Source organism: Dipteris shenzhenensis, chromosome 25 (assembly GCF_047967505.1).
Source record: "Dipteris shenzhenensis isolate YYH24624 ecotype China chromosome 25, Dip_SZ_1.0, whole genome shotgun sequence".
Taxonomy (NCBI): domain Eukaryota; kingdom Viridiplantae; phylum Streptophyta; class Polypodiopsida; order Gleicheniales; family Dipteridaceae; genus Dipteris; species Dipteris shenzhenensis.
In genome coordinates, this window is record NC_141620.1 from 15805827 (window position 1) to 15826529 (window position 20703).

Below are 20703 nucleotides of genomic sequence, written 5' to 3' on the forward strand. Positions count from 1 at the left end.
GGGCTGCTGTACATCCCTGCTGGACGGGACCAAAGAGTCAAATAGCAATACCTTGGTTTGCGGGTCCTGAAATTGTGAGCGAAAGCACTACCTCTCTAACTGGCTTGTGTGCCTTTTTATAATCCAATCTCAGCCTGGGTTGCACAGGAATTTCTTGTTTTTTTACTATATGCTTTGTCCCTATGATGCCCATAGATATTGCTTTGTGATTGGAATCAATAGACTCCTCTTCAATCTTGAAGTGCTCAAGTATGTGTCTTTCATGCAGGTTCATGATCACATAATCAACTACGCTCGACCCTTGAGGAGTTTTGCATGTGTATCCCTCCGTTTCTTTGAAGTACGGGGTGCCATTGCAAATTTGCATTCCAAAGCATCCGCATAGGGCGAGGAGTTGCCTTCCCATTTGGGTGATTTCCCCATCATCTCTGGATTGTCCTTTTCTAGCCTTTTCTTTCTGCATTGTCCTCTTCCATTTCCTCCATCTAGATGGGATCTTTCCCTTCCACTGTAATGATCCCTTGTAATGATCCTGTCCTTGTGTTGAAGTCTCCGGCGAGGATAATTACATGCTCTTTAGAGAACTGAGCTATGTCTTCTCCTAAGTGCATAAGAGGGTCCTCTCGGGATAGGTGGCTGTTCTGTTTGTAAATGGTTGATTGCAAGGGTGCAAAATAGCACGCTGCTAACCTTATATTTCCCTCTTTTGCTGCTATCTCTAACCACATATATTGTTTATGTGGATCCTTCTTTATCACTCTCGCTGATTTCTGCCATGTCATGCTAATGTAACATGCGATCCCACCAAAACCTCTCCCTCCCATGTGTGTTTTTGCATTCCACATTGATGTCTTCAAGAACCCCTTCATTTCTGGGGATTCATTTCCCTCATGCTCCCATGTTTACACTATGAGTATGTCTATCTCCAACACTTCATCTTCTAATGCAATGACTTGTCTAGATTCCATCCTTCCACATTCCATATTTTGATCCTAAGGATCTCGTATTCCTATTTATCCTTTTGTTTCTCTCCCCCTTTGCTCTTTGCCGTAATTATTCCCATCCTTCATATAGGCATTCTTTCCTTCCTTTTTTGCATTCCTAATGACTTCTAGCTCTTTGAGTTTTTGGGCATATTGATTTCTCGTGAGGTCTTCATTTATCCATATGGAGTGCCCTTTGAGATGATGCTTGTGATTTAGTACTTTGAGGTGGGAGTGTGCATCTTGAAATTTCACTATGATTTGTCTTGGTTCTTCTCCCTTCCTTCCCATTCTGAATGCATCTTGCCATTTTTTGGCAGATATGTGCATGATCTTTTGAAATACGTGTGTGAGGACCTGTTCAATGTCCTTGTTTTCACTCTCTTCCACCCCCACAATTTTGATGTTTAGAGCTTTTTCTTGCTGCCCTTTTTGTGTCACATGCACCCCTACACTTGGCTGCAAAGTGACACACTGGCTACATTGACAAGTGTGTTATAGTTCCCAGATAGGAGTTTTTGTCGTATGTTGTGACCCCTTTATGAGCCCTTGTCTAGGGATAGTTAGGCACAAGCTACTCCCTCTATGGTAAACAACGCTAATTCCTTGCTAAAGGTTTAAAGAAGGTCTTGCTATGAATTACACGATCAGATTACCTTTGCATGTTACATTTTGCTCCCTCATTCTACTATTGACCAACTCGTCAATGGTGTTGATGATGTCTTTTTTTTTTGGCATCTGTTGTGCAAGTTCTTGCTTTGTTTCTACTTGCCCTTTTTGCCCAGATATTTCCTTTTCTATTTTCAGTTCCATGCTGTGAACTTTAGCATATCCTTTTTCTAACTGGCTGTCCATTTTCTGTTCTATGCTCAGAACCTTTGCATATCCCTTCTCTATCTTGCTGTCCACGGCTAGCATTTTTTGGGCCATCTCATTCATGTTGTTCTTCAACTGTTGAACCTCTTGGTTCAGCAAGGTAATTTCTTCCTTCATCTTGACCATAGTCTCGTACATTTGCCTTCTTGAAGTCTTGTAAAAACTGGAAAATGGGGGCATTAGGGGTGAAATCCTCAAAGGGGATCTTCTCGGAGTGAACATTTTAGAAGTTGGGGTAAACATTGTGTGAACACCCCTCTGTAACAGTTTCCTCTGTTTTAGTATCTCGTTTGTGATGCACCCTTCTGTGTAATATATGTGTACTTTGATCTGATACTAACTAAAAACTGACTGTCTGTAATCCCGATTTGATGGATCTCACTTGTGATGCATCTTTTTGATTTGTGTTAAAGGCGCTTCTCTCACTTATGTAATACTAACTCGATTGACAGATAATGTGTGTTAAGCTTTACCAGTAGCAGGCTTATTCTTCCACTGAGAGAGAGAGAGAGAGAGCAATTAATACACGTTTGTGTTGGAGCCTATTTGCGTGGGTTGGTCGTCAAACACCAAGCGCCAAGCACCAAGCGACTAGAAGCTCTGCATGGAGACGCGTCAATAGCGCTAAGCGATTGGAGATTACTTTGTTAGCTTCTTCCCTTCCCACGCATCGTTCCAACAAGTTCCAGCTTCCTTCATTAGCTCGTTGCTTTTGTCGTTTCTTTCGTCGCTCCTCCCGTTAGCCCGTTTGAAAAAGCCCGTCGCTCCTTCCGTTAGCCTGTTTGGGAAAGCCCATCGCTCTTCTTATTAGCCCGTTATCACATCAATCGTCCCTCTCTCTCTCTCTCTCTCTCTCTCTCTCTCTCGGAAGACCGATGGGTCTATGAGACTCTGAAAAACGTGGTACAAATGAGCTGTGGTGGTGGAGCTGCTAAACAAGCATCCACACCAATGCAAAATGCAAAAAATACAGAATGGTGGTACTAAGTCCTAAGTACAACAACATAGTCATGTCAGTGGTCCACTATATATCAATCTCATCATCATCATCATCATCATCATCATCATCAGGACATCAGGATGGATGAGGCAATGGGGGCATGAAATCGGCGATAGAGTGCTATCGGCCACTCACAGGAGAGAGAGAGAGAGAGAGAGAGAGAGAGTTGGCAACAAGAATGTACTTCTTGTTTCGGGCAATCTCATTGGAAGTGGCCCTACAAAGTCTATTCCCAATTTTGGAAGGGTTGAATGGATCTAACGAATGGTGTTGCCCAGATTGCAATTATTTTCTGCCTAAAAATTGACAAAACTCACATATTTTACAATATGTTGCTACATCTTTAAACAAAGTAGGCCTGACATGTAAAATCTTCTTGGTGGTATAGTCAGTGGCATGATGTCCCCCACAAAATCCATCATGGTAATGTCTCATTTGAGACACTTTGTTTTCATCAATCGCTCGCCTTAGTATTCCAGGCACCATGCTTTTAGGGCCTATTTCAACCCGTCCTCCATATGGCAAGGTCTACAACCAAATAACAATCTCCGTACACCTGTTTGATTTTGAGTCTCCCTTCCAAGGGCACTGTGCTTCAAACATCAAAGGAAATTCCCCAAAGCTCTGAATCAAAGTCGTCCTTTAGCAAGGTCCTTGCCTTCAGGCTCCCGTTCTTGTTAGAATTATGGTCACTGCCTTCAAGGAGTGACCAATATAATGACAATAAGTGGGTTAGGGGCACTTTTCCCTCACTTAGAGGTTTTTCCCCCTAACCACAGTTAGTTCACTAACTACGGTTAGTGAAGGATAAGGTTTGTCACTTAGACAAAACCTTATCCCCCCTTTGTATTTTGGTTCACTCTTCTATTGCATACTCGACGTTCAGCTTACACTCTCTTGTTTCCTGCTCTCTCTCTTTTCCATCATTTGGTATGAGAGCAGCTTGAAGTCCTAGATCATCTCCTCTCCTGCATCTGTTAGCTCCCACACCTCCCAAACATTATGTATCTACAGGAATCCTACGCGTCAACTACAAGTCTCTGTTCGTGTAAGTTGACTAGCAACTCACGTTGTTGTACGTATAGATGTATAGTGGTCTTGCACCGTACCACCTGCTCCAACGAGCAACTCACGTTGCTGTCTGTATACACGTACGGTGGTCTTGTGCCGTACCACATGCTCTTGCTATCCGTACAGCTCTGCCATACAATCGCACGGACACTTCCATCAGTCATCCGTACATAGTTGCATGTGCATCCATACACTTCTGCGCAGGTGTCTGTACAACACACGTAGACCCGTCCGTACAACTCACGGAGTTGTCCATATACTTCTGCTCAGGCATTCGGACACAATGCATCAGCCGTTTGTACAGCTTTCTGTGTGCTTCGGTACTACTTCCGTACTGTTCCAACCAGCTATCCGTACACTTCTGCTCTCGGCTTCGATTTGCCCCTTTCAGGTTGCAGCTCCGTGCCATTTACTAGTTATTCTTGCAGGTGACAACCACAGAGTGAATTTTGGGGCTCTTTTTTGTTTGTATATGCACACAGGTACGTTTTACAGGGAGCCATTGATTGGTTGTGGATTCAAGTAGGTGCATTTTGGGATTGTGGGTGTGCTCATTTGCACACATTGGCTGTAGAATTTGGTTCTTTTGCAGATAAATTGCAAATTGGGGCTTTCAGTCAATTTGCCCCTTTCAGAGTTGTAATTTCTTGCAAAAATTTGGGGCTTTTTACTTTACACTGCAATTTCATGTATTTTTGGGGCTTTCTGACAATTTGCCCTCTTTTGGATTTAATTTCCTTGAAGAAATTGGGGCTTTTGGCATTCTGATGCAATTTGGCAGTGTACAAGCATTTTGGGACTGTTATAGGCAATTTTGGACTCATTTTGAGTGACATTGCAGACAATGGCAAGTTTTGCAGTGTTTTTTTTTGTGTGCAGATTGAGAGCATTTGCAAGATAATTGAAGTGCATTTTGAGCCTTTGATAGGCTGTGACAGTATTTGTCACTGTGGGCAGATTTTCTTTGCAGATTTTACTTATGCATTTTACATCCCAAGAAGGGATTTTACTTCGTCGGTTTGCTTTATTTTTTGAGATTATCTGGTGAAAATGGCTCCGAACAACCCCATTGAGGTGTTCGGAGTTCTCACACAGGAGGATAAGTTGTATGGCACCAACTACTCCTTGTGGAGTTTCATGGTTTGCAATATCTTGGTTGGTAGACATCTTTGGAATTATGTCAATGGAGATGAAGCAAGACCAGATACAATGGCTACACATGTCACTCCTACAGCTGGAGGCAAGGATAGAGGTGCAAATGCAGCACAAGTAGTTGGAGCAGCTGCTCCAGGAGCTCCCACAACAGAGCAGAAAAGATGGGACTCTAGAGATGCACAAGCTCTTTCAGTAATTTCTCTTTCTGTCCAGAGGTTCATTATACCTCATATTTGGTCATGCAAGACATCTATGGCAGCTTGGGAGATACTAGACAGTATGTTTGCAGCAAGAAATGATGCCAGAGTTTCCTTTTTGAAGAGAGAGCTTTCCCATACGCATATGGATGAGGGAGATTCCATGAATTCTCACCTCACAAAGCTTCAGGACTTAAGGAAACAATTGCTGAATATTGATGAAGTCATTCCAGATTTAGAGATGATCACCACCACTCTGAACTCTCTTCCTGATTCCTATCTCGGTTTCCACACCTCGCTGCATTTGTCATTGAGGGGGGGTAGTAATCCTCTCTTTTCACGAGTTGGTAGGACTTCTGTTGTAGGAGGAGCAGACATGTAGAAATATGGCAACCCGGGTTGGCGAGCATGCCATGCTCTCCAAGTTCAAGCCTAAGGGTAAAAGGAAGTAAAAGCCACATGCCAATTAGCCCACAAATCAGCATAAAGCTGCCCTCTTATAAGGCAAAGGGTGATACAAATAAGCAGAAAAACAAGGGCATCTATCATTATTGGAAGAAGCCAAGTCATTATATTCGAGAATGCAAGAAGCGCATGGCCAAAGAGAAGAAAAGGGATTCTAGTATGGCTGTGTCAAATGCATTAGCTCCACATTCTCATGATGGGGGAGATGTTGCAGCCAACTTTGTGAAAGAGCACTATGCTTTTCTGTCTTGCACTTCAGATTTTTCAGTGGGTAGTTTAGATGCTACAACGACTAATGATGATGACCCATATGCTTTCTTGACTTGCAGTTATGATCCTTAAAAGGATGCATGCTCTCTTAGTGTCAATGAGACACTTCATACTTGGTATTTTGACAGTGGTGCTTCAAAGCACATCACTTCCAAGAAGAGCCTGTTTGTATATTTGCATCCTCCACCCACCAAAAGAAGGTGACTTGTGTGAATTTTATTCAGTGTGTGGAGTGGGGGACATTATTCTCACGTCCACTGATGGCATAGTTTTCAGAATTTCAGATGTTCTCTATGTGCCAGGGATAAAAAAGAATTTTCTTTCAGTGTCCTCACTCAATAGAGGAGGTTTTTAGGTTATTTTTGATGATGATAAGTGTGCAGTTAGAGATAAAGAGAATGACTATGCTGGTCACATATGGTAATACAGTGCAGACAGAAGGCTTGGCATGATTGACATATTGTTCTTAAGAATTTGAAGAATGATATGCTTGTGTTACTCTATACTACTAAGTTGGTCCCTATCAAAACTGATTTTAAGTTGAGGTTGAATGGACCCTACCAGCTAGTGGAAGTATTTGACAATGGGGTAGTACAACTCACAGATTTGGAAGGTAAAGTGTTCTCCGAGTTGTACAATGGAAGCAAAGTAAAGGCATACTAAACTTGGAAAGAAAAGTAAGATCTTTAGACAAATAAAACTCGAAAATAGATAACTCAATTGGAAATGACTTGGTAAATTTCTTAGAAGACCACATGCTAGCTAGTTGTTTGATCATGGTGGTGCAAATGCATTGTGTTTTACCATGTGGCAGGATTAAATTGAAAGCTTATTAATGCAAAGTCATCATGCTGAAGCAAGGGAGGCTCATAAACCATTGATTGGAGAGGAGCCATAGTTGTAGATTTGCATCAACTACATTTGGTCAAGAACTCTATTGTTCAATCTCATTTGCAACTTTAGTATACCGTGTCATCATCATCTTCATTGTCTTCAACAACTCCCTCTTTGCCCATAGCTCTCCACTTTCCATCATTTCTTCTGAGTCCTCTATCTTTCTTATACCAATCTACTCTTATCACCCAGCCTTTTCATCAGCCAACTTTCTTCTCTACTACTGCCATCTACGTCATCTTTGTCATCATGGAGGGAATAGGGTGCTCAACCCAGCAGAAGAAAAAGGATCTCTAGTGTATCACCCCCACATCCAATTGAATAGTTCTCTAGCAATGTCCTTACAAGAATCCTAGAAGCCAATCGTCTCCTAAAGTTTCAGCTTGATCTATATGAAAAAAGATCCGATCTTGCATTATCAGTTAGCACTCCCATTGCTGCGATACAGAATAAAGAGTTATGGCATGCACATGAGCTATGGCAGCTTAATGACACTTCAAAGGCATGATATGGTTGATGCATTGCCTCCTTTGGAGTCGCCTCCTCCTCATGCATGTGAAGGTTGCATCCTTGGCAAGATGCACAGACTTCCCTTTAAGAAGGATGATGTAGTGAAAGCTACACAGAAATTATAGCTTATTCACAGTGATGTCTGCGGTCCCATGAGGACACTTGCTTTTGGGGGTTATCTCTATTTTGTTATTCATAGATGACTTCACCAACTACACTTGGGTCTATGGTCTCAAGGCAAAATCAGAAGTGTTTATGAATTTCAAACACTTTGTGGCTATGGTTGAGAATGAGACAGGACTCAAGGTGCAGACACTTCACACAGATCGAGGGGGAGAGTATATGTCTCATGAATTTGAGGCTTTGAAGGAGAAATACATCACGCATCAGCTTACAGTGAGGCTTACACCTCAACAGAATGGCAATGACAATGTTGTAGACATCTTCACCAAAGCACTTCACGTGAGAAGTTTGAGGCATTTTGCAGTGCCCTGAACTTATCTCCTTTTGGTGATTGATCATTTCCTTGTAGATGACATTGGCACTGCAGGGGGGTGTTAAAATTATTGATATATTCTAGGCAGTGACCAATGTAATGACAATAAGTGGGTTAGGGGCACTTTTCCCTCACTTAGAGGTTTTTTCCCCTAACCACAGTTAGCTCACTAACTACGGTTAGTGAAGGATAAGGTTTTTCACTTAGACAAAACCTTATCCCCCCTTTGTATTTTGGTTCACTCTTCTATTGCATACTCGACGTTCAGCTTACACTCTCTTGCTTCCTGCTCTCTCTTTTCCATCACTTCTTGTGAACTTTCGTTCAGGTCTCTTATACCATGCCTGGTTTTGATACCATGTTAGAAATGACCGAATAGAGAGTACCCACAATGGAAGACTGATAGAATACGCTATAGCCCATGAATTCACACAGACATGTTTGACTATAGAATCCAAAACTTCTTTACTTTGTGTACTCAACGTACATATGTGCAAGCCAGTAAATAGATAATGCTCTAACAAAGATATAGAACTAACAAAATATATTGTTGTCCAAGGAGCATCAAATCGTTGTCCTACTACCTCATATTTGGATTCCTCGTCGAATTCCGGTCATTTTGAGTACCAACATGACCATATTCCGATAAAAATTGGAAAAATTGTGTTTTTGTCATGAATTCATTTTGACCTGTTTTGGGCGTATTTTGAGTCTGCGCTAGCGTAGGCTGAAAATAGGCCCAAAATAGGCCAAAATGACAAAAATACCATTTTTTCAATTTTTATCGGAATATGGTCATGTTGGTACTCAAAATGACCGGAATTCGACGAGGAATCCAAATATGAGGTCAAAAGTTTCAAATTATACACTTAAAATGTACATATCTCCCATAGTTCCTCCCTTCTACTTTGAATATGGACATATCTTCCATAATTTTTTGCCTCCTACTTCCACTCATATCTGCCCCCCCCTTGTGCATAGTATACACTCTTCCACCCCTCCCACATGCTATGAAAATGAACATATCCTATATTCTCTCCCCCTCTTTCTAACCTCCCCATCTTTCTTATAACAAAAACATGTATGCATTTCTAAAAAAAGCTCGCAAAAACAAAGGAAATGGTAAAAAAGCTCACATTAAAAAGCTCGCCAAAAGATTTCCCCCCCGTGGCACTTCTAGATCCCTAATTGTGAGCCCCAAGGGCTCCCCTTATGTAGGGCAAATGCCCCTTCCAAAACAAGCTGACCCAGCCTACCAGCACAACCAACTTACGGGTGCCCATAACCGATTGGGGCCCAACCAGTTCTGGTTTGTCCAAACTCACCTGGTTGGATAGCCAACCAGCCAGCCGACCTGGTAAGGCTTCATGCAAATCACTAGGTTCCACTAGAGATGGTTGCTTTTTGTCATGTCCAAGGTAGGTCAGCCATCTTTCCAAATGATTTTCATTCCATAATGTAAATATTATCATTGGATTATCATCATGTACTAGACCTATAGCTCAGATGATTTGGATGTACAGCATCGCCTAGGCATGTGGATTCCTCCAAGGCAGGCACAGAATGCTTCAACAACTTCCAAGCACAAATTGTACATGGATTAAATGGTGTGACAAGAAGATTGCACATGCTGATAGTTCTGTGTGTGCCTGTGCCCACAACTGCATTGGGTATGAATCAAATGTCACGTCATTGAAGTAGTATGGGTCGCATGGGTGTTGCCATTTGTGCACGTTCATGCAGGCCATGTGATGCAAGTGGTGCTTGTGCAGGCGAGTATGAAGGTGAGAATGATGGAGAGGGCACCCTATCAACACGTGCAGATAGATTGTGCATTCTTGGTGCAGGTGAGTATGAAGGAGAGGGAAACTAGTCAGCGTGTGCGGTAGGAGGCACAAACGAAGATGCAAAAGAAGTTGCAAATTGTGGCGTGCATGTGATGGGAGACGTGGACCAAGTGGAGAAATTTCTTGTGGGTATGGAATAACTTGGGAAAAAGGGATATGGGAGAAGATAGGTTGTGGTGGGTGCATTGGTGTATATGTGTGGCGTGGCTGTAGTGATGCTTGTGGGTGCAGTGGTGGATGCAATGATGCTTGTGGTTGTAGTAGTGCTTGGGGGTGTGGGTGCATTGATGGAAGGGAGGACGAGGCAACTCGTTTGCCTTTGAAACCTCGCCACACATTCTTAATGTATGCAACCCTGGCTTCTACAACGGGAACCTCCCACTTCATGTCACAAGAGGTGATGTCTCGATCTATCTAACCAAGGCATCGTCGACTCTCCAAGGTGAAGTGGTGCATGAATTGATCTACATATTCTATTGGAAATCATTCATGCAGGGTCCTCACTCCACCCTCTGCCATTGTCCTAGCCAAATTTAATACAACGCTTTCACCATTGTTGAAAGCTGTTTCAATGATGTCCTGATTGACATTCATTTAGAAGTGCACATTCTCATTTTTCAGCACCTTCCTTTGAGTCTTACTAAGATCAGGATGCTAAAACTTCCTCTTCTCACCCATGTGAGCCATCTAGTATGCAACAAGCTACAACATAGAATTCAAAAAAGAATTCAGTGCTTACCAGGTACGATAAAAAAATGAGTAAGCCATAACAATTAACAATGCAAGAAATTCCAAATATGTCCTAGGTATAACCTCTCAACTTAAACTCAACTCATGTAACAGACTATAGAAAATCAAATCACAAAAAAACAGTGTGTAACTACAATGGCTAACCGTGGTCTTCACATCTAACACTAGGCTTCACCTGCAGCACACAACTGTCAAGGGACAATTGAGTTCCAAACTAAGTGTCTATGAGCACATCGCATGATATCAAACTTAGACTGCATCCCACAACTCTCAAGAGAGAGATGAGTGCCAGAATAAGTGACTATGAAAACATCTCTAAACTTAGACTGCATCACACAACTCTCAAGGGACAGATGAGTGCTAGAATAAGCATCTATGGAAACATCTCTAAGCTTAGACTACAATACACAACTCTCTTAAGAGAGATGAGTGCCATCCCAAGAGATCCTACAAACAAACATGTCTATCAAAATCGAGACTGCAACACACAACTCTCTTAAGAGAGATGAGTGCCAGCCTCAGATAAAAAATAATTATTTATATAAAAATTCAAACTGCAACACACAACTCTCATAGGAGAGATGAGTGCGAGTCTCAAACAAAATCAAAACAAACATTAATAAATTAAAAAATACTACAATACAAAAAAAACATTTTTTTTTAAAAAAAGACTGCAGCACACAACTCTCGCAAGAGATGAGTGCTAGTCTAGACTCTAAAATACAATACAAAACATACATCAATTAATAAAAAATGAATGTAGCACACAACTCTCGCAAGAGAGATGAGTGCCAATCCAAAACACAAAACAAACATTAATTAATAAAAAAATACTACAACACACAACTCTCCCAAGAGAGATGAGTGCCAGTCGCAAACAATAGCGAAGAATGTACCTATGAAAGGTGGGTGAGATGGTAGGTAAGGAAACCTGGAAGGTACCATAAGCAAGCAGGAGGTAGCAGGACTAGCAAGCAAGTAGCTGAGGTGGCAAGGAAGGCAGGTGACAGTATTCATACAAATACAAAAAATGAGAATGGTTCTTTTTTTATATTGCATTTATTCGTACGAATAAACAGTGTTATTCATACTAATAGCCAGTTATTCATATGAATAGCCGTATGAATAAAATGGGAAAAAATGCTTCAAACGTTTTAAATTGTAAAAAATGTGAATTCAAACATTTTTTTTAAATTAAAAAAAATGTGCTAATTTATGCAACCTAGATTTGGTAGACCATGATTGAAAGTACAAACTATGCATACAAAACAAATTCATTCATCTTACCATGTAGTGTGTTATGTTACAGTTTGTCCAAGCTTGTTTCATTTATTTTCCAAATGTTTTAAGCTCCTCTTCGAACGCACGATGATCGCTCTTGGTCCATGTCTTTTTGTCACAAAGCTGGAAAAGCTTGTCTAAGGATTTCCATACATCTGCTTTAACATTTCAAGCAATGTCATTTGCCATATCATCTTTAATTGCATTATGCACACGCTTCCAGAGGCTATATCTCACCCTCAAAACATATCTTTATCGTCTACCAAGATTACCTTCTCTTTGTGGTTTTGACAAAAACCTTCTTTCTTTGACTCCACCAATTGACACCTTGATCAAAACATCCTTTCCATTTGAGTACTTCTTGATGTTTGTTATGATATGAACATCTCCTCCGTGGAGACCCATGTCCGATAATACTTTTTCTAATGCAACAATTGTTTTTTCCCTATGTTTTTTTGGCTGAAGCTTCCAAGCAAATGCAATATATAAAAACACCAACTTTTCGATGATTCTACATAAAGCATGCAATGTGCATATAGGTACATTGCACAAAGGAATATCAAGATCTACTTTGAATTTGGGATCAATCTTATCCCTATTAGCTCTTCTCCACCATTTAGGATCCATGACATGGGCTAGCTCCTTGCAGTGAAGGCATGGAGATACACTTGCATGCACACACACACACATTCATTGTTGTTGAGAAAATCTCCAATGATGTTGCATTACCTCCTTTGCTTATGTTGAACATGCATTGGAGGGTATTGAGGTCCCTTGCCATATGCCAATTAATTTGGAAATTGCCCTTACCTTCAACATGAATTTGCCCTCCTTGAACTTGGTTTTTGATGACTTCTGGTATTTTTGTATGGTGAAACACCCACCCAATGTTATCTACCTTCTCATATAAGGTGATTGTGTTGTGCTCACCTGGACTAAAAATGTTGGCTCTAGTGGACACCCTTCATTCCAATGGTCAATTCCCCCCATATCTGCATGTCACCACCTTGGATGACATGGTTGAGGGCCTCTATATTGTTCTGGTGTATCAGTTCCCCCTAGACATCAACAAAGACCTCAGGATTTCATAGCAAAGTACTCTCGTCTTGTTGGGGGGCCGTAATCTGAGTCCTGGCAATGTGCATGGTCTTTGGCCTCTCCATCATCTCCTCCATTGGCTCCCTCAAAAATGGACAATATGGCCCTTAAGGGGTCTCCTCTAGCATCAAGGGCCATATCGACATGCATTATACACTATCCAGGATGCCAGTAGATAGATATGGCATGTTGATATGGCCCTTGCCCCTAAAGGGGACCCCTCAAGGGCCATATCATCAATTGCATTTTTCTTGGTTGTACAAGGAAATACATTTTCCTTGGTATATAAATATATAACTCCAAGAACCATCACAGTGGTTGTCATAGATCTCCTTCTATTTGCCAGTGTGGTGGTTGTCATAGATCTCCTCCTATAATATATAAAAATAGGTAACGGATCCATAACTCCAAGAACCAACACGATGGTTGCTCTAAGCCAACCTTGAATTCTGGACGATGACAATTGGTCAGGCCAGATACTATGCTATGGCGATGTTTAGAATGATAGATTTCATCTCATTATTATTCCAAGAGCCAACACAGTGCTCTCTCCAAGACAACCTTGAATTTTCGAGGAATTTTCATGATCTACATAAGTGTGCTACCCAGTAATAGGTGGCAAAGCTGTGGCAAAAGGTTGCATGATGACAGGTGGTCAGGCCAGATACTGCATTGTAGCGGTGTTTAGAATGATAGATTGCATCTCATTATTACGCCAAGAACCAGGCACGGTGGTCTCTCCAATCCAACCTTGAATTTTAATGATCTTTATGGGTGTGATGCCTGGTGACAGGTGGCAAAGCTACGGCAAAAGGCTACATGATCATAGGTGGTCAAGCCAGATACTATGCTCCATGAAGTAGTGCAGAGATGCATGACGTAGTACAGAGCTACCATGTGTCAAGCTCTGCGGTGTTCAGAATAACTAGATTGCATCTCATTATTTATGCCAATGCGGCATCATGACGTCGGGAAAATTTTTAGTGAGAGCACGAGTCCACGCAAAATTCAAAATCTCACCCAAGAGCGCGTCGCATTGCGACCCCAAAATGGCCCTAAAAGTAGCTCTATGATTGGCTACACCCAAGCAATCATTGACCCTTTTGTCCTGTTAAGGCTTGCATTAAGTTGACACAAGAGAGAGAATTGTCTATGTTCTGAGTTTGCGGCTATAGTTATTTGTATTCTAAGTGGGTTCTACAAATAATCCTAAGCAACATTAGAAAGAAATTATCCAACATCTCAAGGAGTGCAAGACAGGCATATTTGTGCAGGTTCAAGCCATTTGGTGATCCTACTGGCGAATGACATGTTGAAAGTATGAGTGGGAAATCGAGTGGATTGAGCATAGTAGTTCCTAGAACTGAGTGCAAGATAGCAATTAATTATGGCAGTAATGAGCAATGACATGTTGCTTGAATTAGCATGTTACAATAAAAATATTCATATGTGTCTGAGGATGAGTTAAGGTTCTTGTAGACCTATCGATAATTGGTGTCAGGGCAGAGGAGTGCACCTGGGCAACTAACCAGATAATTCAAGCCTTAACAAATGTTTGATACTTACTTGAAGCAATGCCATAGGTATGCAACCAAGACAAAAGAGTGCCTACACTAAGGCAAAAGTGGTTAATAAGGTATGTATCCAAGACAAAAGAGTGCCTACAGTGAGGCAAAAGAGGTTGACAAAATTTGGTCAAAGAACTTGGCATGGAACTGGAATCTAGAATGGAAAATTGATGGGAAGGAGTGAATGTAGTAAGGGACTACAACCTAGCCACACATTTGGAGAGATGTTCATAGACTATTATTCAAACACTTCAAGTGAACTTGTTCCTAAGCTTCATTCAAAATAACCCAAGGAACACAAGATGGGTGAGTCTTTAAGGAATTTGTATGAATAAATCAACCATTCATCCCTAGAAAGTTGGGATTTTGAGTCATCCAGCAAATTCATAAATGAACCAAGCCACAAGCACAGTGATCAACTTGGAAGGCATGAATCAAGTATAGAGGAAAAAGAGCCTCGGAATAAAAAACAATAAGAATATTTTCCAATGAGCCATAGACAAAGCATGAACAATATTATGAGCAAGGTGCATCAGTTGAACGACTGCTGGAAGACAAGCCCATTGAAAAAATACAGCAAAGGTCGAGCAATTTGCTATGTGAGTTCAACCAAGTAGTGCTCCAATAATAGGGTGAGCACTGAGCATAGAGAGAGCACATTGATATCAATATTTGTTGATGTGGAGTGTGTGGATACCAGCCCTGATTTGTCATCAATCTATGAGAGCTAGAGAACCAAGTACTATTTGGCCTAGAGGATCATGACCATCGCCACCAAGTCCTCAGTCTACTGGAGCATTGGTTAGAGAAAGAAGGCACAAATCAAAAAGACCATTTAGAGCATGATCTATTAGGAGTGAAATTATCTCGAGTCTAGTGATCTTATTGAAGAATGGCATCTTCTCGGCTCCTTCATCTTTAAAATAATTGAGAAGTCTCCTAGACACAATGTGTTTCTATAGACACTTTATTCCACATAGTAGTTGGTATATGAAAACCTTAAGTTTCATACTCTTAGCACAATAATTTGCATGGATAGAGCAATTCAAGATATATTTTGAGGCTCTAATGAAAGGAGTCATGGATCAGAGAAGAGGGGATGAGCAATAATTTGTGTTGATAGAGCAATTCAAGATATATTGTGAGGCTCTAATGAAAGGATTCATGGGTCAAAGAAGAGAAGATGAGTGATGCTAAGGTAGATCCTTGAATTTAGCACATAATTTGATGAGATCAACAAAGATTCCCAAGAGATCTGAGTTTGGATAGACGAAATGGTACATCACATAGATACGTGAATGTCCTTTTTAGAAATTGACCTATTAGAACCTTTTGAGAAGGCCTATCATAGTGAAATTGTTCCAACCATTGAAAATCTAAACAACCCGAGCACCCTTGTCAAGCCTCACATAAATTTGACCAAGGAGTTAAGGAGCCAAGACAATAGTAAATACAAAATGCACAAGATGGGAAACATTTCTGAATCAAGCCTCATCATAGCCATCATCTCCTTTCACAGTTCCTTTTTGCTCTCACAATGGAAGGTTTGGGTGTAGTACCCATTGGAAGAGGATTACCACCTCCAACATTTATGGTTCCCCTTTTAATGGTATTTCACATGTGATGCCACCATTATCCAAGGACTTACAATTGAGACTCATGGTTGTACCATGAGTCTCAATTGTAATTTCACATGTGATGCCGCCATTATCCAAGGACTTGGTTTCTTCTGTCCTTAAATTTCATTGTTCCATGTTTGGCACAGATACTCAAAAGAGGGTCAAAACCTAGTATGTTTAGTTGCATTCCATATCCAATTGGTATAACTTTAAAGACCTATATAAAGACAAATTTGGAACAACAATAACTATACAAGGATTGTTCTCAAAATGGCATGATTTGGAGTAGGGATCGGTAAAATATGTAAAGGGTTTTTTCCACAAAGTCCAAGAATTGGTCCTTAGAACAATGGTTTAACAACCCTTGAGGCAACATTACTTACTAAACTCTTCATAAGATGCTTGAAGAGATAGATGAAAATCTTTGTGCAAAGAGAGAATGTTTAGGCATTGGTGAACAACATTACTATTGTGATGGCTGAACAAAGACACTACAATTCGATGACGGGGTGGGAGGACAACTAGTGAAGTAGGGGCCCTTGCCATGGTTCTTACACAAACACATATTTTACCAGAAATCCTCTAATTCGACATCCTCATCAAACATACCCCATTCCACATTATGACAATTTGATGAACGAGGTGAATGATATGATTATTAACTTCCATCAAACTATAGATAGAATTTCGAATATCTAGCACAATGGACTTGTAAGTTTTGAGAAAGGCACATGTTAAAGATAGTGTAAATTGCACTATCCACATAGGGCATAGGGGAAAAACATAACCCTAACCCTAAGGGTTTCACATGTATATATTCATGTTCATTGTCAATACACTTAGTGTACATGTAGCTATATCGTGTGCACTCCTCTCTCTCTCCCTCTCTCACTTCTGCTATCATGGTATCAGAGCCAATGGTGCTCCACTCCTTTCATGAGTGTCAAGCCCTTCTTGCGAGAGGCATCTTCTATTGAGAGAGATTTCCATTCGAGAGAGAGTCAAGCCCTTACTTCATTAAGGCATGCAAGCCCTTGTTCCATCGAGGCGTAAGACCTTCGTTTGAGGCATCTTCTTCATCCTCTCTAGCTATTCATGTAGAGCTCTTTGTTCTCACAGATTCGGATCAAAAAGCTCATGAATTTGATTTCTAAAACTTCTATTATCTCAGTTTGAGTTCTCTTGAGTTCATTCTTTGAGAGGTGAGTGTTTGAGGGATTTTAGTATTTTGAGAGGTGTGAGGGAGAGGTGTTAGGTTCCTTCAATTGGTTTTGTTCATTTTGTGAGTCCATTCTCTATCAAAAGCAATAGGGAGAGTCTTCTGAGAGCTTTGAGAGAGAGATAAGGAGTGTTCTTTTCTTTCTACAGAGCTTCTTCACCACTAAACCCTGTGCTCATTGCCAGTGAGCTTCAAAGCCTTCCAAAGGTGACGAGCAGCTCTCAGGCTCCTTCAAAGGCTCCTACAATAGCTCGATGGCTCACAAGCAGCTCACAATGGCCCTCTATAGCCAGTAACAAAAGAAAGCGACACCTGCCTTCATGCATGCAAGCCAGCAGTGAACCACCAACAGTCCTTGCCATCTTCTGGCTCCTTTAGCAAGCATACTGGAGACTTTCATAGCTGGCTACTCCAAACACCATTCGAGCACCAAGGCTCCTCCAACGACTCCTCATCACCATCAATAAACAACTGCTATTGCTCGTGGGTCTCTACCGATAGCTACCCACAAGGGAGAAGCCACAACATCAATAGTGAGCGTCGAATTCCAGCTTCAAGATTAGCTCAGCGTGGCCTTTAACAACCTTAAGACTCAGTGACCATCTCAATGGCTCTGCCAATGTCACAATACTGCAGCCTCAACTCCCACCATGGGATATGGAAGGTGACCCTGCTGACGAGCGACTCTGTAGCACTAGCCTCTCCAAAAAATGACCTCTCCAGCCTCGCCATCCATGAGAGCATGCAGTAATGAAGCTCTACCCGGGCTCCTGCGACTCAACCGGCCAGCAAGTTCCATAGGTCTCCAACAAAGATCGACTCCAACGACCGCAGCTTATGTAGAAGCCTCCATCCACAAAACGGGTCCAATCCCAACCCAATCTTGCGAGGTGCCAAATGTCCTTCCACGGCCAAGTCTCCACACAGCCAAACAACTCCTTCAAGAGCAACGACATTAATGGCTCATAGCAGCTCATAGCCCAGCACCTCCGCAACCAATACATAGAGACAAAAAATGAAGATATGGTCTTGAATGCCAGATGCAAACTATAGTAGCTCCGACTTCTCTGCATCAAAGATGAAGACCATCTACTATACATGAGGTCCACACATGTAAACCGGATAGCAACGCTCACCGAAATGCAACGAGCATCTCCATCGATAGCTCTTCTCTGCATGGAAGCTTCAACCCAAGGTTTCAGACCTTAGGCCACTTGGCTGATTGCCACATGGAAGATAACTTCTAACCATAGTTAGGTCAATCAGACCATGGGTATAGTTAAAGGCCACAAGAGTGACATGTGGCACTCTCATCATCCAGAAGGGTTGGGGTGAGCTAATCCGGGTTAGTTGTTAGCCTTGGGTCAATTGTCTGGGTTGGAACATGGTTGAGTTAGGTTAGCCACAGTGGTCAGTCAAAGTGCCATGTGGCAGCTAACCTCATCTTGCACAACTAGCCCTAAGTGCTATGTCATTGGCCATGTGGCAAAATGCCATGTTAGCAGAGTGCCTCATAAGCACTAAGTGCCACAATGGCATAGTTCTGCATGTGACACTCAGTGTCTAGTCATCATGCCATGTAACACTATATTAGGTAATTTGGAAATTTTCACATAGTTTGTGAATTCCCAATATGCTTAAGATTTGGCCACATGGTCAAATATTAACCCATTACTTGAGAGTGGAATCCGTCCTAAACACCCTACTAAGGAATCCTCCCAAGTCCCACTTTCAAATAAGGGTTCAAGTTTTGGCCACATGGTCAAATCTTAACTTCTTACTTGAAAGTGGGACTTGGAAGATTCCCAAATTCTCCAATATGGTGTTATGTCACCATGTGCTTTCTATACATAGATCCACACATGCATGCATCATGTGACTCTAAGTCTCTGCCACATCACCCTCCATGCCAAATCATCAATTTCTGATCACCCTCTTGGGATCAAGTTTGGCCCATTCTTCCAGGAGCCATAACTTTTGATCAAGGGGAAATTCGAAGGTGATCCAAAAACCAAAAATGATTGCCAACTCACACTCTATGCGCTGAGCACCTCAAATATTCCATTTAACATTTCCATAGTCCAAAATTATCAAAACCTCATCATCAGAACCACCTCCTGATCCTCTGCAGCGCACCTAGCACTTAAAATGAATCAAGATAAAATTCATTTGTTGCATTTTGCAATTCAACATGTAGTTTAACTATAGACAAGCACCGCCATAGAGGAGATCCAACTCCACCAAGCCAAGTAAGCCATTGCCGCATTACCTGATTAGTTCCCACCGGCATTAGCCCCATTGTATATATCATCGGTGTACATACTCATAAATATGACTAGCTCAGTCTTTTGGCATTTGGCACTTCATCACCTCAGCATGACACTTGGCAGAGTGATCTTACTCCTCGGAATCAGGATTGTTGCACCTTTGCATGCACACATGCTACCCATGTACAGTCACATTTGTTGACTATTTTTAGCATTGGTTTCCACACACATACATCAGCCTCATATAGCCTCTTGGCTACGCCCAACTCGCAGTTGTCATCCTTCTACTACAGGCTTGATCCTTGGCACACAGACGTTCTCACATGACTTGGTTTTGACCGTTCAGTGTAAGCCCCCTAGTGGCAGCTCTCACATAGTGTTCTCATGGGTAGACACTCTCGTTAGTACACTGGTAAGCCTCTTGCATAGAGCACCAAACCGCCTCCATCATGGAGTTATCTACATTACACAGTTGATGATATGCCAGTCATGACTGTGGTCGATATCTGTGAGTGGAAAGAGAACCTTTTTTGACCATTTATTGCTACAGGGTATGTCCCAGTCTATGATGTAGACTCAAGCCTCATTAGCCTTGAAAGATCACAGATGCAAATGCTTCAAATGTTAGCATGGATTTGCCCGCAGATGCTGATCATGCACATTTTTCAGAAAGCCCTCAACACGAGGCACACTTCTTGGTAAGCCCTTAGCACGAGGAGAGAACGAGGCAAATTCAGCAGTAGTAAGCCCTCAGCACAAGGCATATTTGATGATAAGTCCTCAGTACGAGGCAATCTCATCTACCTCAGCACAGACTAATTCTAGTGATGTATAGCCATCACATTCATGCATAGATCCGACTCTATCTACTGTCACATTAGATGCAGCTACATAGCAAAAGTTCAGTTATGATCATGTAGTTATTCAATAGGTAAGTCCTCAGTATGAGGCACTCACATCTCCAACCGCATGCAGAGATTTATGCCATAGCACATCCAGCTCTTCAGGTGATTCCATTCCAGCATCCATCAAACTAATCCTTTCACCTGTGACACAAAGCATACATATCAGCACATCAGTCTTCAGGACATTCCAACATCGGCTCGGTCATGCCGCATTGCACCTCCCTTGGATCCA